We start from the raw sequence: 18328 nt of genomic DNA, 5'->3' as shown, positions 1-18328 counted from the left end.
TTACTAAGGCCCAGATTTTAAAGTTCTCTGATACACAAAGTACATTTTATATGTCTTCGTTATCAAGGCACACTTACCTCCAGTGGCGGAACTAGCGAGCGGTGGGCCCAGGTGTGACAAAATGCTTTGCCTCCCCCCCCCCTCATCCCATCCAAGTCCACCCCCTCACCCCTGGAGAGGATCTGGTGAGGGGGACCTGCTCAGAGCCAGAGAAATGGATACCTAGCAACAGTGCCGTAACTAGACATTTTAGCACTGTGTGCAAGAAATGGCATCGGAGCCCCACCCCTGCATGCAAAACAGGTGTGGTGCGCGCCATAGGTGTGTGCAAAAATACATAGTGGCGTGGCTTTGTGGGGAAGGGGTGTGGCCACAAAATAATACCAATTCATAAAACGGTGCACAGTAGTCTCCATTATTCAAATTACACCGCACAGTAGCACCACCACACCAGGTAGAGACCCTTTTACACCTTACGGCAGACAGCGTCCCCTTTTTACACATTACGTCAGACAGCGTCCCCTTTTTACACATTACGGCAGACAGCGTCCCCCTTTTTACACATAACGGCAGACAGCGTGCCCTTGTTACACATAGCGGCAGACAGCGTGCCCTTGTTACACATAGCGGCAGACAGCGTGCCCTTGTTACACATAGCGGCAGACAGCGTGCCCTTGTTACACATAGCGGCAGACAGCGTGCCCTTGTTACACATAGCGGCAGACAGCGTGCCCTTTTTACACATAGCAGCAGACAGCGTGCCCTTTTTACACATAGCGGCAGACAGCGTCCCCTTGTTACAGATTACGGCAGACAGCGTCCCCTTGTTACACATTACGGCAGGCAGATTCCCCCTTTTTACACATTACGGCAGACAGTCCCCCTTTTTGCACATAAAGAAAGAGAGACAGAGAGAAAGAAAGAAGGAAAGAAAGAAAGAAAGAAAGAAAGAAAGAAAGAAAGAAAGAAAGAAAGAAAGAAAGAAAGAAAGAAAGAAAGAAAGAAAGAAATAATTATACTTACTCTCTCCGCTGGCTCAGGCTCCTCAGTGCAGCTTCTCCAGAGACCCCGGGCAGGAGAGAAGGAGGAGGAGGGAGGTGGAGGAGGGAGCCGCAGCAGCGCTGTGTTATTGGTGAAGGCGCTGCTGTCCCTCTGCTTCACTATAGGTTGTTCTCCGCCGCTGTGAATGCTGGGATGCGCTTCACAGTGGCAGAAGACAGCCTATAGTGAAGCAGAGGGATAGCAGCAGCAGCAGCGCCTCCACCAGTAACAAAGCGCTACTGCGGCTCCCTCCTCCACCTCCTTCCCCCCCCCCGCTCCTCTCCGGGCGGTTATGTGCTGCGGGCAGCGGTTGCCCGCAGCACACAGCGGCATGTAATGAGTCAGTTTGACTCATTACATGCTTTGGGCCCCTGGACAGTGGCAGGCCCCAGTGCAACGCACTGGTTGCACTGGCGGTAGTTCCGCCTCTGCTTACCGCATACATAACAAAAGTTGTCAGGATGGTTTACAAACAGCGCACAAATTGTACTCATGGAGATATGAAATAATGAACACAAGGGAAGAATACCACTGATTTAAAATGGAGAAATGAAAACAAAGGTAAAATCACCTCTTGCGCTGGTCACTGCTATTGGAGTGAGAGCCACATATCTCCTTATAGTCATCAGCCAGAATGCTGGGACACCGAGACGGAGACTCCATCACAAAGCAGCCCACTGTGAGAACACCACCCTGTTACTGATGCTACAGACCAGGGAGCTTCCTGCTTACTTACCCCTCTGCATGCTGTCTGGGAACTGGGACTGGAGCCATAATACAACATGGCATCCAGAACTAAGGGGAGGGATCTGCCAAATGGCATAACTATAAATTTTGCTCCCCATGCCAAAAAAGTTTCTGCCACACACTTTAATGCTCGTGACACATTATGCCACACACCGTGATGCCCTTTACACATTATGCAACGCCCCTTACACATTATGCCACATACTGTAATGCCCGTGACACATTATACCACACACTGTAATGCCCATTACACATTAAGCCACACACAGTTATACCCCTGACACCATTTTATGCCCCAGACACAATAATGCCCCTTACAAATTATGCCCCACAGTAAGGCTTCTAATTACTTTAGATTACCTGCTCGTTGTCAGGGGACTCATGCGCGATGTCAGGGATTTCATGCTCTTGGTTCTATGATTCTTTCCAGGGGTTTCATGCTTTGGGATCTATACTCATTGCCAGGGGTTTCATGCTCTGGTTTCCATGCAGAGGTTTCATGGCGCAAGATGCAGCTTTCTGTATATTCTGCTGGCGGCGCCATCGTTCCCATTACTGACAGACCCTAGAGGTCAAGTAGGACCTCTAGCATCTGTCTCCTTCTAGACGGAAGCTATTTTTGGAGGGACATTTTGAGCAGATTGCATGTGGGCAGCTAGACCGTATATAATTTGCATAGCACTAGTGGGAGCATCAGCGTCTGAGTCTGCGGGGGCTGATGCTGCGCCACTGGTTCTGCCCCAGGACCAGCACAGGCAATAGAATGAGGAAGATGAGGAGGGGGATTCTGATGACATGGAGAATGAGGAGTCTGGGGAGGATGCTTAGCCCGTAGTGCAGGCTGAAGAGAGTCTTGCCAAGCACTTACTGTGATATGGCTGTTGAGCAGTGTTATTTAAAGAAGAATGTCTCGGCTTTCACATTGGCATGTTCTGAATGTGCCCAAAATAAAGTTCCTTGACAAACCTCTACGTTTCCCTTTACTTCCTGATCCTGTTCCTACAACCTTGGACCTGAACTTCTAATTATGGTGCAGACGCAAAGTCGCGTTCCCCTCTCACCTCAAGATATCTGCAGGATTAACAGCAGAGTGCCGACAGTGGTTATAGATCCTCATTGTAGAACTCCTGCAATGTATATGGACCCTTTACTATGCAAATTAATGGTGGAATGTTCTTGCTCGGGCCAAGAAGAGAAGGCAGATGGGAAAGCGTGCAAGCCTCACACGGTGTCTAGCAGTGGAGGTTGCAATAAACAAACTAGTGTCAGTTAAAATCAAACCCCAGTTGTCTATTGATCATGAAGAATTACTAGAAAAGTCAGTGACTTGAATAGTAAGCTATGCGAAATGTAACAAAGAAACATTTAAGGGTCAAAATATGATCATGAAATATAAAATCTTGGACTGTAAATGATTATGGCAATGGGGTAAGAACATATATATATATATAAAGCTGAAGTCCGTCGGTAGCACCCAAGGGTACAGAATACAAAACGTACTAATTCATAGTTCTACGTTTCGGTTTTATTTGTGCAAAACCGTCATCAGGAATTCCTGATGACGGTTTCGAACAAATAAAACCGAAACGTAGAACTATGAATTATTACGTTTTGTATTCTGTACCCTTGAGTGCCGCCGACGGACTTCAGCTTCCTACTACATTTATACGGATGGCATCGGGTCATTTAATGCAAGGAAGCGAGCAGTGCCAGATCTAACGAATACAATATATATATATATATATATATATATATATATAAAACAGAAAAAACTGCGGCACTCGGGGACTGGTGAAAAAGTTAATGTATTAAGCAATACATATCATCCATCGACGTTTCGGGAATTTTAACCACTTTCTCAAGATGTACCTCACACTGGTACATCTTGAGTAAGGGGTTAAAATCCCTGAAACGTCGATGGATGATATGTATTGCTTAATACATTAACTTTTTCACCAGTCCCCGAGTGCCGCAGTTTTTTCTGTTTTGTCATTGCATTACTGAGGGCACCTGGGCATGTTGCTATTTTTGTGGGAGTGCCGGGCTGATTGTTTTGATATATATATATATATATATAAAACGAACTGACAACCGGCACTCTCACTTCAGATGCATCATGCCGTGGTGCACATTACACAGTGTATGCAGATCCTCCAAATTACGGCACTCGGCGGTCTCTTTTAGGGAATAAACATTCCAAAAGCAACTTGCAACGTTTCGGCTTTAATTAGCCTTTTTCAAGCAACATCATAGCATACATGTGATACATAAAAAGTTGAAATACCCTTACCTCCATATCTCGTGTCTGCAGCTCCCTCCCACGTCCCGCATGCGTCAATTCCGGCTTCTGGGTGCAGCAGCGTTTTCCTCCCGCACACAGATCACTGTGCGTTGTCATGGCAACCCGCCGCTAGCTGTAGCAGCTCGGGCCGCTGTGTTCCCTCATCAGTGCTGGCACATAAGGACTCCAGTGCTTCCCCGGAGCCAGTGTATGAGACAGCCTGCTGGTAACGCGGTCAGGGTCACTAAACACCTAATGTGAATAACAAACACCATGTGAAAAAAACAAAACATTTAAAATCAACTCTTAACATTAAAAACAAATAGATACTCAGTCTCCAATGTCACATGAACAGTAAACAAAAAATAGATGATCATGTATAATCCCCAAGAGGGAACATAAGGCAACATACTGACAGGTATAGACTATGACTAGTTGGAATACACTTAAATTCAGCTGATCGTTTAACCCTTTGGGTTTTACTGTTTCTAAAAGGTGAATCCACCTGGCCTCACACTGTAGGAGCTTCTTATGTCGGTCCCCCAATCTGCCGTCATCAGGAATATGATCTATAATCATATGTCGCAAATTGGCCATATTGTGTCTGGCCTCTTTGAAATGTCTGGCAATAGGTTGGTCAGACCCTTTGCCACCCAATGCCGCTCTGATTGCGGATCTGTGTAGGGCCATCCGTTCCCGACAGGTCCGGATGGTTTTCCCTACATAACAAAGTCCACATGGACATTTGATCAGATAGACAATGTAGGAACTCGTGCATGTTACAGAATGTCTAATTTCATACCTGCGGCCCGTATGTGGATGGAAGAAATATTTTCCAGCCATCATGTGACTGCAGGTAGTACAGCCTGTACATTTGTGGCAACCATTGCTGCGTCTGGTTGTACCATCCCTGGATTGTAATTGTTTGGTGATATCAGCATGCATGGTCCAATCTCGAATATTTTTTCCCCTCTGGTAGCAATGCCTGATTTTGGTGTGTTTTACACTTTTAATATCATTCTGTATCATAGGCCATAGACTCGTGCTACTGTCTCTGATTTTTTTATGGGCTGTAGTGTATCTATGAACCCAATTAAGAGCATTCGTGGTATCATCCTTCTTACTTTTTAGGAGGGTACTCTGTCTAGATCCTAGAGAAACTTTATTTCTAGCAGCCTTTAGCGTGTCATCCTTATAGCCTCGTTCCCTGAATTTATTAGTCATGATAGCAAGATTACTCTCCAGCAACTTTGTATCACTGGTAATCCTCTTCACTCTCAAAAATTGAGAATATGGAAGGCTGTTGATCGTGGCCTGTGGATGAAAACTGTCTGCCCTCAATAAAGTATTTCTGTCTGTGTTTTTTGAGTATATACCAGTGTGAATATTGTTATCTCCATCAAGTTGGATCCTTACATCCAAGTATGTTATTTTTTCACGACTGATGGTGTGCGTAAACTTAATTGGACAATCCAACCCATTAATGTGTTCAATGAGGTTGACCAATTCCACATATGTCCCATTCCAAAACAGTATGATATCATCTATATGGGTGTAGTACGGCTGACCGGCGGTCTCCTGACCGCCGGTCAGCATACCGACGCCGGGATCCCGGCGGGAAGGGGCGAGTGCAGTAAGCACCTTGCGGGCTCGCTGCGCTCGCCACGCTGCGGGCTCGGTGGCGACCTGCGGTTGCCACGGGTTCTATTCCCACTCTATGGGTGTCGTGGACACCCACGAGTGGAAATAGTCCCTGTTGGTCGGCATGCCGACCATCGGGACAGTGACCCGTCGGGCTGGTGGAGGAGGTCATGTTACTGTCGGTCAGCTGACCGGCGGTCACATGAATACCACCCCATCTATATAGCGTTTGTAAAACACTATATAGTCTCGCACCTCCCGATTGAAAAAAAGTTGTTTTTCCAATACTGACATGTAAGTGTTCGCATATACCGGTGCCACAGGAGAGCCCATGGCACAACCAGAACACTGCTTATAATATCTACCATTGAAATAGAAATAATTACGTTTTAGAACTAGTTCAAGTAACGTCAAAAAGAATTTCAAGTTGGGGCCATTATATAGAGGGTTATCTTTCAGGGTTGTAAAAAACGCCTCAAGTCCCTCATCATGGGGGATATTGGTGTATAAACTACCAATATCCAAAGTGCACATCCACGTGTTTTGGGGTAATTCTCGTATATCATCCAACTTCATCAGCAAATCAGTAGTATCCTTTAAGTATGTGCTTCCCGCCTGGACGCATGGCTGTGAATAATAATCCAAAAAGTGTGATATATTGTTATACAAGGAATCTCTGGCTGAAACAATCGGACGTCCAGGCGGGTTGCACATACTTTTGTGGATCTTAGGGAGGGTGTATAATAGGGGCACCCTTGGTGCACCAACCTTCAAAAAATTACACTCATCAATGTTGATGACACCCTCTTCCATAGCTCTATCTAAGATCAAATCTTTCTCAGCTTTGAATGAATTAGTGGGATTAGTGGGCAGAAGATCATACACACTTTTTTCTGATAACTGTCTGTAGATCTCGGCACAATACAAATCAACATCCATCACCACCACCCCTCCCCCTTATCAGCAGACCTGATTACGATTTCATTATTATTACTCAAGTCCCTCAAGGCTGTCCATTCATCTTTAGTCTAATTGTTCTTATAGGGTGTAGGAGTCTTTTGATCATTCAAAACCTGAGCATCCAGTGCCTTCATGTATCCTTGAATGGCAATGTTGTTGGATAGTGGATACGGGATCAAAATAGGATTTTCTCTTAAACATGGAGGTCGTGTCCAGACGTTCTATGGACTCTGTCTCACCAAAAAATTCTCTCAACCTCAATTGTCTACCTAATCGAAACTGCTCAACCTTCCATTCAAATGCATCAAATGGGGTGGTGGGTACAAATCCGAGTCCTTTACTGAGAACAGAATTTTCGGCCTCAGATAGAATATGACTAGATAAATTAAAAACAACTTCTATTTCTTTGACTTGTTGTTTCTCCTTCCTCTTGCATTGGCCGCCCATATATATATATATATATATATATATATATATATATATAAAATCTCAAATCATTTGAAATTTATTAAAGCAGATACAGTGTACACTGTGCAGCTTTTGTAGTGCAGGAATCTGGCGACACATTCTAGAGCCTGTATTACAGAGCCTACCCCAGTATCAATGGAGAAAGGTATGCAGCACCAGGGGGCAGATGTACTAAGCTTTGGAGAGTGATAAAGTGGAGAGAAATAAAGTGCCAACCAATCAGCTCCTAACTGCCATGTTCCAGGCTGTGTTTGCAAAATAGCAGGTAGCAGCTGATTGGTTGGTAGTTTCTCTCTCTCCACTTTATCTCTCGCCTAGGCTTAGTACACCTGCCCCCAGGTGAGAATAAAAGCCTAGTGAATTATCTACCTGGTCAAGTGCACTATCTACCTGGTCATGGAAGGTATGTAGTTTCACTGTTTTCCCTTACTGTGAAAGATTTTTATTTATTTGATATCTTAGAGAGCAGCACATCGCAGATTCTCCTGCATCCAGTAAGTGCGCCATGTGGGAGGGAAGAGGAGCTTACACACCATTGCCTTGCAACACAAGCCAAGTCAAGGGAGACATGTAGTCAGGGCTGCCATCAGAAATTATGGGGCCCGGGACTGACAAAATAGACAGGGCCCCTCCCACCCAATAAAAAGATTCTGCCGTTCTGCTCCACCCTTATGTGATGTCATACATTGTGACGTTACATATAGGTGGAGTGTTGTGGACCTACAGGAACGGTTTACAGAGAGCTGATGTGCGGATAAGGCTTGTTTTAGGAATTCTTCCTGTACATCAGACTGCTGTAGATTCACAGACTGGTGCAGCTCTACAGGTATTGGCGACAGGAGCCAGAGGTGGGCCCCCCTCTCTCTGTAAAGGCCCGGGACACCAGTACCCCCCCTACCAGGGCTGCCCTGCATGTAGCTAATAGTATCTGCACTAAAACAGGATTCTAAAAGGCTGTGCTATTTCTGAGGCACACTGTAATGCCGGCGGTGGTATCGGGACCCCAGCGGTTGAGATGCCAGCTGTCAAAATACTGACGGCGGCATCCTGATGATTAAAATAGGGTCATTTAGAAAGCTAACTCTGATCCCTAACCCCCCCTAACCCACCTTTCCCGCAGCCTAAACCTTCATATTGCTCTTCTTTTAAAGGGCGAGCTGCATGCTCCTGACAGTAGTCGTAGGTAAATGCCTCCTCTTGGCAAGTGGCTCAAATTATGACAATAGCAATGGTATATAATACAATTACTAGAGTTGCCGCCACATCATGCAGTGTAAGGGACAGGTCAGAGCTGCTGCACATGCCCAGTGGTAGCAGATTCTTCTTCCAAGTTTGGTGTGTGTGTATCTGAGTGCACTGGACCAGAGAGTATCTACCAGGAAAAAGAGACAGGAACCTTACCATGAGGTGGGAGAATGTGTGCTTAGAAAGTGCAGTACTGGTTCTATTATGTTTGTGTCTTTATTTATTATGGGATGCTTACCCTTTTCCTGACCACTTATTTATATTATTTAAATGCTTGATACAACCTATACTATAGACCATCTATAGTATTAAATATTAATACTGTATTCCATACAGTATACAATGTATAAAAAGACCAATGATTACATGTATGTCCACGGTCAGTACTAGGCTCTTCTACCGCTCCCCCAGTTTTCCGCACTTGCTCCAGTGTTTCGCAGAGTGGGAAATAGTGGACTGCATTTGGAAACCCCCCTCTAGAAATCCTACGTTTGCCACTGGTAGTGCATGTAGCATTACCCTTGTACTGTATTTGTAGTGGATGGGAAGGGGTCTGAGAGTGGCCCCTATGTCTGACCTACTGTATGTGTAATGCTGGCTATACTACATAAAAGAAGCATCTGTTCATATTTAGTGTAGGCCTATATGATGCACAGGTTACACATTACTAGGCACAAATCATTTAGCATTGTAAGTTGCATTACTGTGATATATTGAGCGAGACAAGTTGTATTTTATATTGTATTGTATATTATCCCTGCTAATAGGTTACATTTGTCATTAGTGAGCACACACACAGTATACGGAAGGGTGTGTAATATATACTATCACTTGTGCTACTGCTTGTACACAGACACTGACACATGAGAACCTCATGCTCCCTCTTTACTCTGGAATTAAACGTCTCACCAGATACTGTACCTGAATAATATACAACACAACAATCACAACTTGTTCTTTTAACTTTCATTGGGGGTCATTCCGAGTTGTTCGCTCGTTGCCAATTTTCGCTATATTGCGATTAGTCGCTTACTGCGCATGCGCAAGGTTCGCAGAGCGCATGCGCTTAGTTATTTTACACAAAAGTTAGGTATTTTACTCACGGCATAATGAGGATTTTTCATCGTTCTGGTGATCGTACTGTGATTGACAGGAAGTGGGTGTTTCTGGGCGGAAACTTGCCATTTTCTGGGCGTGTGCAAAAAAACGCGGGAGTGTCTGAAGAAACGGGGGAGTGTCTGGGCGAACGCTGGGTGTGTTTGTGACGTCAAACCAGGAACGAAACTGACTGAACTGAACGCAATGGCGGAGTAAGTCTGGAGCTATTCAGAAACTGCTAAGAAATTTCTGTTCGCAATTCTGCTAAGCTAAGATACACTCCCAGAGGGCGGCGGCTTAGCGTGTGCAATGCTGCTAAAAGCAGCTAGCGAGCGAACAACTCGGAATGAAGGCCATTGTTCGAAGCTACACACACATATACAGAGATACATACTGTATATATGCATGTAGAGGCATTGCGATATAACCTCTTGAACCTGGTGCGAAATTCTTCACTCCTGAACCTAGGTCCTTGGGACTTTTGTATTTTGTATAAAAAATGTGCCTGCAACCCAGAACCCCGTTCCTCCCCCCCCACCACCACACACACACAAACTCACCCTACCCCCTCCCACACGGATTGCAGAACTGAATTAAAGAATAGTATATGCGGGAGGCAGTTAATATCCCGGCTGTCAGGATCCTGGCATTCAGGAGAACGACGCCGGAATCCCGTCAGCCTGTGAAATGCCGCCGGAGGGAATCCCGACAAACATGGGTTATTCCCATTCGATTGGTGGGTCCATGCCACCAACCGAGTGGGAATATAACCTATTGCAAGCAAAGCGAGCCGTCGGGCCCGAGGCACGGAGATGGCAGCAAGCCCACAAGGGGACTCACTGCCGGGATTCCAACAAACGGTATAATGACAGCTGGCATCCCATCTGCTGGAATATTATATGATTTCCGTATATGTAACAGTTAGATGTATGGATGGCCCTCAGTGTGGTTGCCATTTATGGTTACCCTCGATGGCAATGTGACAAGTAACCATCGATGGCTACCAACTATGCAGTGAATGACCATTGATGGTTTCCACAACTGACAGTCATCCTAGTTCTTTCACTGACTGACCCAAGGGCCAATCAGAACTTGGGGTGTGTCTTCACGGGTGTCGGGGGGTTATGCGCCATGTCCCGGCACCTCTTTAAAGAAAAGATTTTTTAAAAATTGTAATGCCTTGCCATCGATGGAAGAAAACCATCTGGGTATCCCCCATCAATGGCAAAAGTATTCTACATCAGCCATAAACCATCAATTATTTTGAATCATCAATTGTCATCTCTAGTTTGAGGCTAAAGAGAAAAACAGTATATGCATCTGGTTTACCCCAGGAGATGTAGCTTCACAGTGTTAGTAGTAATTGCTAAAGATATAGGACACGGTTTGTACACAATTCAGTACTTTAATCAAGGCTGAAATTAGGATTTTTGTCACCCATGGCAAGGCAGTAATTTGTCTCCCCCTCTCCCCTGTTGTCTCTGCAGCAGCCTGTGCCCCTCCCCCCGCTGCCCCTCTGGTGTCTATACAGAAGCCTGTGCCCCACCCCCCTCTGGTGTCTCTGCAGCAGCGTGTGCCCTTCCCCCTGCCGCCCCTCTGGAGCCTCTACAGCAGCTTGTGCCCCACCCCCCTCTGGTGTCTCTACAGCAGCCTGTGCCCTTCCTCCCGCCGCCTCTCTGGTGCCTCTGCAGCAGCCTGTGCCCCGCCCCCCTCTGGTGTCTCTACAGCAGCCCTTACCCCACCACCCTCTGGCATCTCTACAGCAGCCTGTAAGCCTGTACCCCCCCCCCCCCCCCCCCCGAGACCTGTCAGAAAGCTCCCTGTGCATCTGCACCGCAGCAATTGCTGCTGTCAGAGAAACATCTGCTTCCTGGTTCCCTCCCCTCCAGTGCATGCCATGCCACCAATCACTGCTGATTGGTCAGCCTGGCAGCAACCCCCCACACAGCAGGTAGTAGCAGCAGATGGGGAAATGTTAAAAAAAAAAAAAGCAGCCTTCACCTTCCCTGAGGATCTCCGGAAGCTGTAGAGAGGATCACGCGCCGGTAAACTGAAGTTTTCATAGCAGCAAAGGGGCGTGGTCTAGCTGAAATGGGTGTGGTCTTGCAGGACAATACTACCTTAAACAAGGTTGTGCCCCAAACAGTAATTTAACTAGCACCATATTAAGCCCCACACAGTAATGCCCCTTGTTATGCTCCACACAGTAATGCCAATGGGGGGGGGGGCGTACATTTCTTTTGTGTTTGCACTGGGTTGCCACATTGTCTAGAAATAGCCCTGATTAGGCTCCTCAAGAGACACCGGACGGGATTAGCTAGGAGAGTCACAGGGGGTGAGGCTGGGGTGAAGGAGCTGGAGATTATAAACAACTTGAAGGATTACAAGAAGAGCGGGGAAATTCACATTTTGTCCTGCCCCAAAATTTCTGTTACTACATATCCGGTTAAACTTCTGTTGCATGATTGGTTATATTTCTACGCAGCCAGGCAACTTCCATATCAATTGATCTCCTGGATGAATAGTAAACACCAACTGAAAACGCTGTCTGCCCAGGGAGGCTCAATTTCTTCAGTGGTTCCCTGTTATAAAGAAACCACCATATACTGTAGGTACTATGAACAGATTCAACCCGAACAACCTGTACCTATAACGTAGGACAAGGGGGCCTGTAATTTATTATTATCATTATTATTATTTATTAACAGTTTCTTATATAACGCAGCAAATTCCGTTGTGCTCTACAATTGGAACAATAGTAGTAGAACAAAACTGGGTAAGAACAAAGAGACATAGAGGTAGGAAGGCCCTGCTCGCAAGCTTACTGTACAATCTATGGGGAAATAGGCATTGATACACAAGTGTTATCTATTGCATAATGGTCCTGCAAGATTTCAAAGGTTCTTAATGGGCTGTATAATATAGTCACTCAGCGATGTTGGCCAAGGGTCAGGAGGATGTCAAATTGAAGAAAATGAAAATATTGTATGTGAGGATGTGTGGACTGTACAAAGGGGATATAAATATTAATTAGAGATGAGCGGGTTTGGATTTACTCGGTTCAAGTTCGGTTTTCTGGATTTTTCTTATTGGCAATCCAAAACACGTGACATCCGTGAGCCAATAAGATGCCGTTTTGAGATCCGAGTAAATCCGTGTAAAACCGAACCCGCTCATCTCTAATATTAATGAAAGTTATGTGCGTGGTTCCGGAATTTGATAAGCTTGCCTGGAGAGGTGAGTTTTCAGGGAACGCTTAAAGGTTTGGAGACTAGAGGTGAGTCTTATTGTGCGTGGGAGTGCATTCCACAGTGTTGGTGCAGCCCGAAGAAAGTTCTGCAAACGTAAATGGGAGAGAAATGATGAGTGTGGATGAGAGACATAGATCTTGTGAAGGCCGAAGAGGTCGGGTAGGGAGATATTTTGAGATAAGCGAAAGGATGTACGTTGGAGTAGTTTGGTTAATGGCCTTGTGTGTGAGTAAAATTATTGTATATTGAATACGGTAGAATATACAGTAGGTAACCAATGGAGAGACTGAGAGAGCGGAGCCACAGATGAACGTCTAGCGAGGAAGATTGGCCTCGCAGCTGTATTCAGAATGGATTGTAGTGGTGAGAATCTCTTTTTGGCAAGAGCAGTAAGAAGACTATTGCAATAATCAATGTTGGAGATAATGAGAGCATGGATTAGAGTTTTTGCAGTGTCTTGTCTAAGATATGGTCGTATTTTGGATATGTTCCTTAGATGTATGTTTGAGGTGTCAAGATGACATCCAGAGAAAGGCATTCAGTAACACGAACCAATACAGATGGTGACAATTCAGGGCAGGATAGAATGATTTGAGCAGAGACAAAGCTAGGAGTTTCAGTACCCGGGGCAAGGCAGTAATTTGTCACTGCCATTCCCCCCTCGCCCCCCGCCACAAAAATAATAAAAATTAAAGGTAAAAAAATAAATTACAACTAAGCAACATAGTAGTGCAACCTTATTCTCATTACACTGCACAGTAGTACCACTCAATATGCTGCCCCACAGGGGACAGAGGAAGCGAGAGGAGAGGAAGATGTAAGAGAGGTGTGAGGGAGAGAGTGAGGGGGGAGAGAGAGATGGGAGAAAGGGGTAAGGGAGAGATGGGAGAGAGAGGGTAGATAAAGAGAGGACAGAGAGATGGGAGAGATAGAAGAGGGGTGAGGGAGGGAGAGAGAGGGGTGGCATGCACTCGTACATAACCCTTCAATAAGGTGTGTGGTGCCAGGCAGGTATAGGGGGGTATTCCACACACAGCTCTCCACCAGCTCATTTTATCCATGACGCAGCTCTCCCTCCAGCACATATAATCTTTACACAGCTCTCCCCCCTACCCCTAGCACGAATAATCCTACACACAGCTCTCCCCCCTTCCCAACACATTTAATACCTGACACTGTGCACATCATCCCCCCTCATTTACAGATGGGTCCACCTTTATCTTGACTTCTTTGCTGCACCTAGGCACGCCATGGTTTATTAACATAAACCCTTCATCTATTGTTCTCAGCTGCAATACAATACAGAGCACAATACATCAGGGGATTAAATCATTACAGCAGGGGAATAGGTCTGACTGACCTGGCTCAGTTAATCCTATTAAAGGCCAAGATAAATGTGGACCCATCTGTACATCTTTCTCCTTGTGGCAGTAAACTTACCATGGGTCCTCCTGTCTCTGGGCTCTGACTGGCAGTTCCTCCTCTTTACGCAACAGGAGAGATGCTGATGGCGCTGCACTGTTTTATTCCCATCACCGCGGTCAGTAACATCGGAGGCGTGGTATAGGAGACACTGTTCATCGCTGGCTGGCCATTTCCCTGTTAATGTGGGAGGCGCGGCGCGTAGGGACAGCAGGGATGGAGGAGTAGCTGGCCGAAAGTGCCGGGCAGAATTCTCGACGACCCCCTCCTTCCGGCACCTGGGGCATGTGGCCCCTGGGCCCCCCTCTCCCTTATTGCAACCATTGATTTGAGTATCATCCACGTACAGATGAAACTTGAATCCAAAAGACCTGATTAGTTTGCCAAGAAATGAGGTATATATTGAGAAAAGCAGAAGACGTAATACTGAGCCTTGAGGTACTCCAACTGAAAGAGGTAGTGAAGAGGAGGTGGATTCAGAGAAGTGGACATTGACAGTGGTTAGATAGGAAGGATGAGAACCATGAAAGGGCTGTGTCCTGAAGACCTTGGAATTGTAGTGTGTGTTGGAGAAGAGAGTGGTCAACTGTTAACTGGAATGGCACCCTGCAACCTGTAGAGCTGTCGCAGAGCCACTGCTATGGGCACTTCTCTTCTTCATCACACGATCAGGGGTCGGAGCTTGCACAGGGAATATTATAGTCCCTCCTACTGCTCTGTATGGACCCAGTGCACCTGACAGCACTATTTACTCCACTATTTGTGTAGTAAATTTATGTGTAAGACTGTGCTGAAGGTGTTGGAGCAAAGTAGAAATTCGTGAAATTATTTTTATTGTTTTGTCTGGTGGAGTAAGCACTGTGCAGGTGGAAGTTGTGTTTACAACCATTATGTTTATTGCGTTGGCAGAAAGTTTATTGTTCTTTCATCAAAAGATTGGGGCTCAACGTAATTTGATATGCAACTCAGTTGTTGTTCACCAGGTATTATGTGCTTAGCACCCTTCTATGCGGGGGTAATTCTTGTCCAAGAAATCCCTACCCATGCCATAGCTGGAGCAGAGAAGAGTCTTCGTTAGTCGGGGGATGGGTGTTATGAAATGTGGACAGACATACTGTCAACATGGCCATAATGTCAACATTGACCATGTCAACACTCCTCATGTAGACAGTGATAAAATGTCAACATGTTTTATTATCGCCCAATCATCCCTGGTGGACCAGTGGTCACTTACCTGCCCCTCACGGCTGCAGTGGCTCCAGCACGGCTTCCAGGTCAAGGTGGGTTGACCATCACTTCCGGCACAGACCTCTGACCGTCCAGCGTTCCGGTACGCATTCTTCCCCTAACCCTAATCCTTACTCCTAATTCTGTGTCTCCCTCTAGTGCCTAAACCTATCCACCCCAACATGCTATACCTAACCTCCCCCTAGTGTCTAACCCTCCCATCTCTCAGTCTAACCATAATGTCAGCATTTTCAGAAAGTTGACATTTCAAATTACAATGTTGCCAGTTGACCTTTTAATAAAGTCAAGATCATAACTGTTGACATTGTAAATATCCTAATGATTACATTTCGTTAGGTAGTGTGCTATACAAGAGTTAATTCAAGCAAGTGCATCACAGTGCCAGTAGGGCTCACATTTTCAAGACCTCTCAATTTTCTGCACTGACTCTCTAAGCACGAGGAGGAGCAAGCTCAAAATACATAGCAATCAGCGGTGGCTCCTACGTACATGTAGGAGGGGGGCTGCCGCTACCCACGGGCTCGGAGAGGAGACAGCAAGCCCCGGGTCTCGGCATCAGCTGCAGCCCGTAGAAGCCAGCTAGGGCTGATGAGGCAGGGCGTGGCTTCCTACGGGAAGCAAGCTCTCCTCTAATCACAGCCCAGCCTGGCAGTCCCCGAGGGAGGAAACAGCTCCCAATAGGACTGCCTTGTGGGTCTATGACTGCTAGGTAGGACTTCCAATAGGAAATCACTGCCAGTCATAGTAATATCAGTGCAGTCACAGACTGCATCTGTCTTCACTGGTACTGAGTACAGTAGCGGATCTTGCTACGGGGACACGGGATTTTTGCCCAGGGCGCCGCTTTCCGGAGGGTGGCGCGGCCATCCGGAGGGGGCCGTCGCCGTGGCAAGATCCGCTACTGGTGGTGCCCCCCGGTGCTGGCTGTCACTGCTGTGCGGTGCATGATGACGTCATCGTGCACCGCACGGCATTGTGGAACGGCACATAGACACTAGGGGTCATGATTGACCTCTAGTGTCTATGTGGTGCTATGGGAGAGACGTCATGACGTGTCACCCATAGATAAGAGGAGCGGCGCCGGCGGCCAGAGACGGAGACAGAGGGCAGCGGGCAGCAGCGGTCGGGAATCAGGAGCCGGGATGGTGAGTATTAATTTAAAAAAAAAATATTTATTTATTTATGTTTTTGTAAGCAGTGCAACTAGGGAGCACAAACGAGGGCACAACTGTACTGGGGGCAATACCACTGGGGGCATAACTGTACTGGGGGCAATACCACTGGGGGGCACAAATGGGGCACAACTCTACAGGGGCATAACTGACCACGCCCCTTTATGAAGCCACGCCCTATTTTTGCCCGGGGCGCCACAAAGGCTAGAACCGTCCCTGACTGAGTGGGGTGGCGGATTTTACCTGGGGACACTGCAATCCTGCAGCCTATTGGTAAAATCCATCACTGATAGCAATTTTACATGTACAGTACGAAAAAATGCTTGCACCCAGCTCTACATCAGGTCATTAATGTACAACTGAAATTACTTGTTTTCACCTAATTAATAAGAATGAAGTTTTAAACTCTAACTCAGGAGACAATGGGGGTCATTCCGAGTTGGTCGCTCGCTAGCAGTTTTTAGCAGTCGTGCAAACTGCCGCCGTCCTCTGGGAGTGTATTTTAGCTTAACGAAAGGATTGCAGAGCGGCTACAAAAAAAATTTGTGCAGTTTCTGAGTAGCTCCAGACCTACTCAGCGCTTGTGATTACTTCAGACTGTTCAGTTACTGGTTTGATGTCACAAACACGCCCTGCGTTCGCCCAGCCATGCCTGCGTTTTTCCTGGCACGCCTGCGTTTTTTTTTTAACACTCCCTGGAAATGGTCAGTTGACACCCAGTAACGCCCACTTCCTGTCAATCACTCTGCGGCCAGCAGTGCGACTGAAAAGCTTCGCTAGACCTTGTGTAAAAATACATCGGTCGTTGTGAAAGTAAGTCGCGCGTGCGCACTGCGCCGCATGTGCAGAATTGCCGGTTTTTTAATTAGCGCAGCAAACATTTTCAGCTAGCGATCAACTCGGAATGACCCCCAATGATTGGTCAGTAAAACAATGTCATTTTTCAAACACAAACATGGCAGTTAGGAGCTGATTGGCTGGTGCAATTTATCACTCACAGTAAAATGTATCACTTATTGATAAATGAGCCCATTGGTAACTGTTTTCTTATATATTAGACGTATTAATATTTGCATGTAAACATAATACAATAGGACACAGAAATAGAATTCTGTAGACTCCCAATTGGGCGAGCTCTTGGCACAGATCATATACTGAGTCAGCCACCTATGATCAGTGTTGCTATGGGTAATGAAAAAGAGATTTTAAGCGAAATGTAGCCAAAGACTAAAACGAAATCTCCATATTTATTATTTCCCTTCTGTTTCTATGGCAACGCTTCTAGTCAGTTGAGTGTGAAACACAGCAGCCATTTTAACCTCCCAGAAAGGTACGTTTTATCATTAGTTCTTGACTGCATGGCATACAGCTTTATAAATGATTGGGGGTGCTCTGGTCCCCCAATCCCCACCATATGACTGAAAATACCATGCTTAGACATGGCTAGATATTGGGGTGCTAACAAATTATAGTTATTTATTGCAACCATTAACACCATACCAATATTGTCATGAAAATGTAAGTGACACGTTGAATTTTAAATATTCAAACTTTCATATCTGCTGTACAGTACGGAGGAGTGCGTCTACGGTATGTAAATAAGGTGCTTTAGCTGTAATTAAAATTAATTGCACAGACAATTAATATTCAGGTTTCCTTGACAAGCACAATAGGGTATTTTCACTAATGAGGCTAGAATGCTTTTCTTTCCTGTTGCCGTAATATAAGAATTGCTGTGAATTTGGGATAAGCTC

General features: G+C 46.0%; 1 long non-coding RNA gene across 1 annotated transcript in view; it reads right to left on the bottom strand.

Moving 5' to 3' along the window:
* The window catches only part of LOC135050153 (uncharacterized), a 309431-nt gene that overhangs the window by 74030 nt on the left and 217073 nt on the right, over positions 1-18328 (bottom strand). Inside the window, exon 2 of the long non-coding RNA XR_010241556.1 lies at positions 4079-4321. This is a non-coding gene — a long non-coding RNA (uncharacterized LOC135050153). The remainder of the gene's footprint in view (positions 1-4078; positions 4322-18328) is intronic.

This window comes from Pseudophryne corroboree, chromosome 2, assembly GCF_028390025.1.
Source record: "Pseudophryne corroboree isolate aPseCor3 chromosome 2, aPseCor3.hap2, whole genome shotgun sequence".
Taxonomy (NCBI): domain Eukaryota; kingdom Metazoa; phylum Chordata; class Amphibia; order Anura; family Myobatrachidae; genus Pseudophryne; species Pseudophryne corroboree.
The sequence above is the reverse complement of the archived record's forward strand: the minus strand, read 5'-3'. Positions and strand labels throughout refer to the sequence as shown.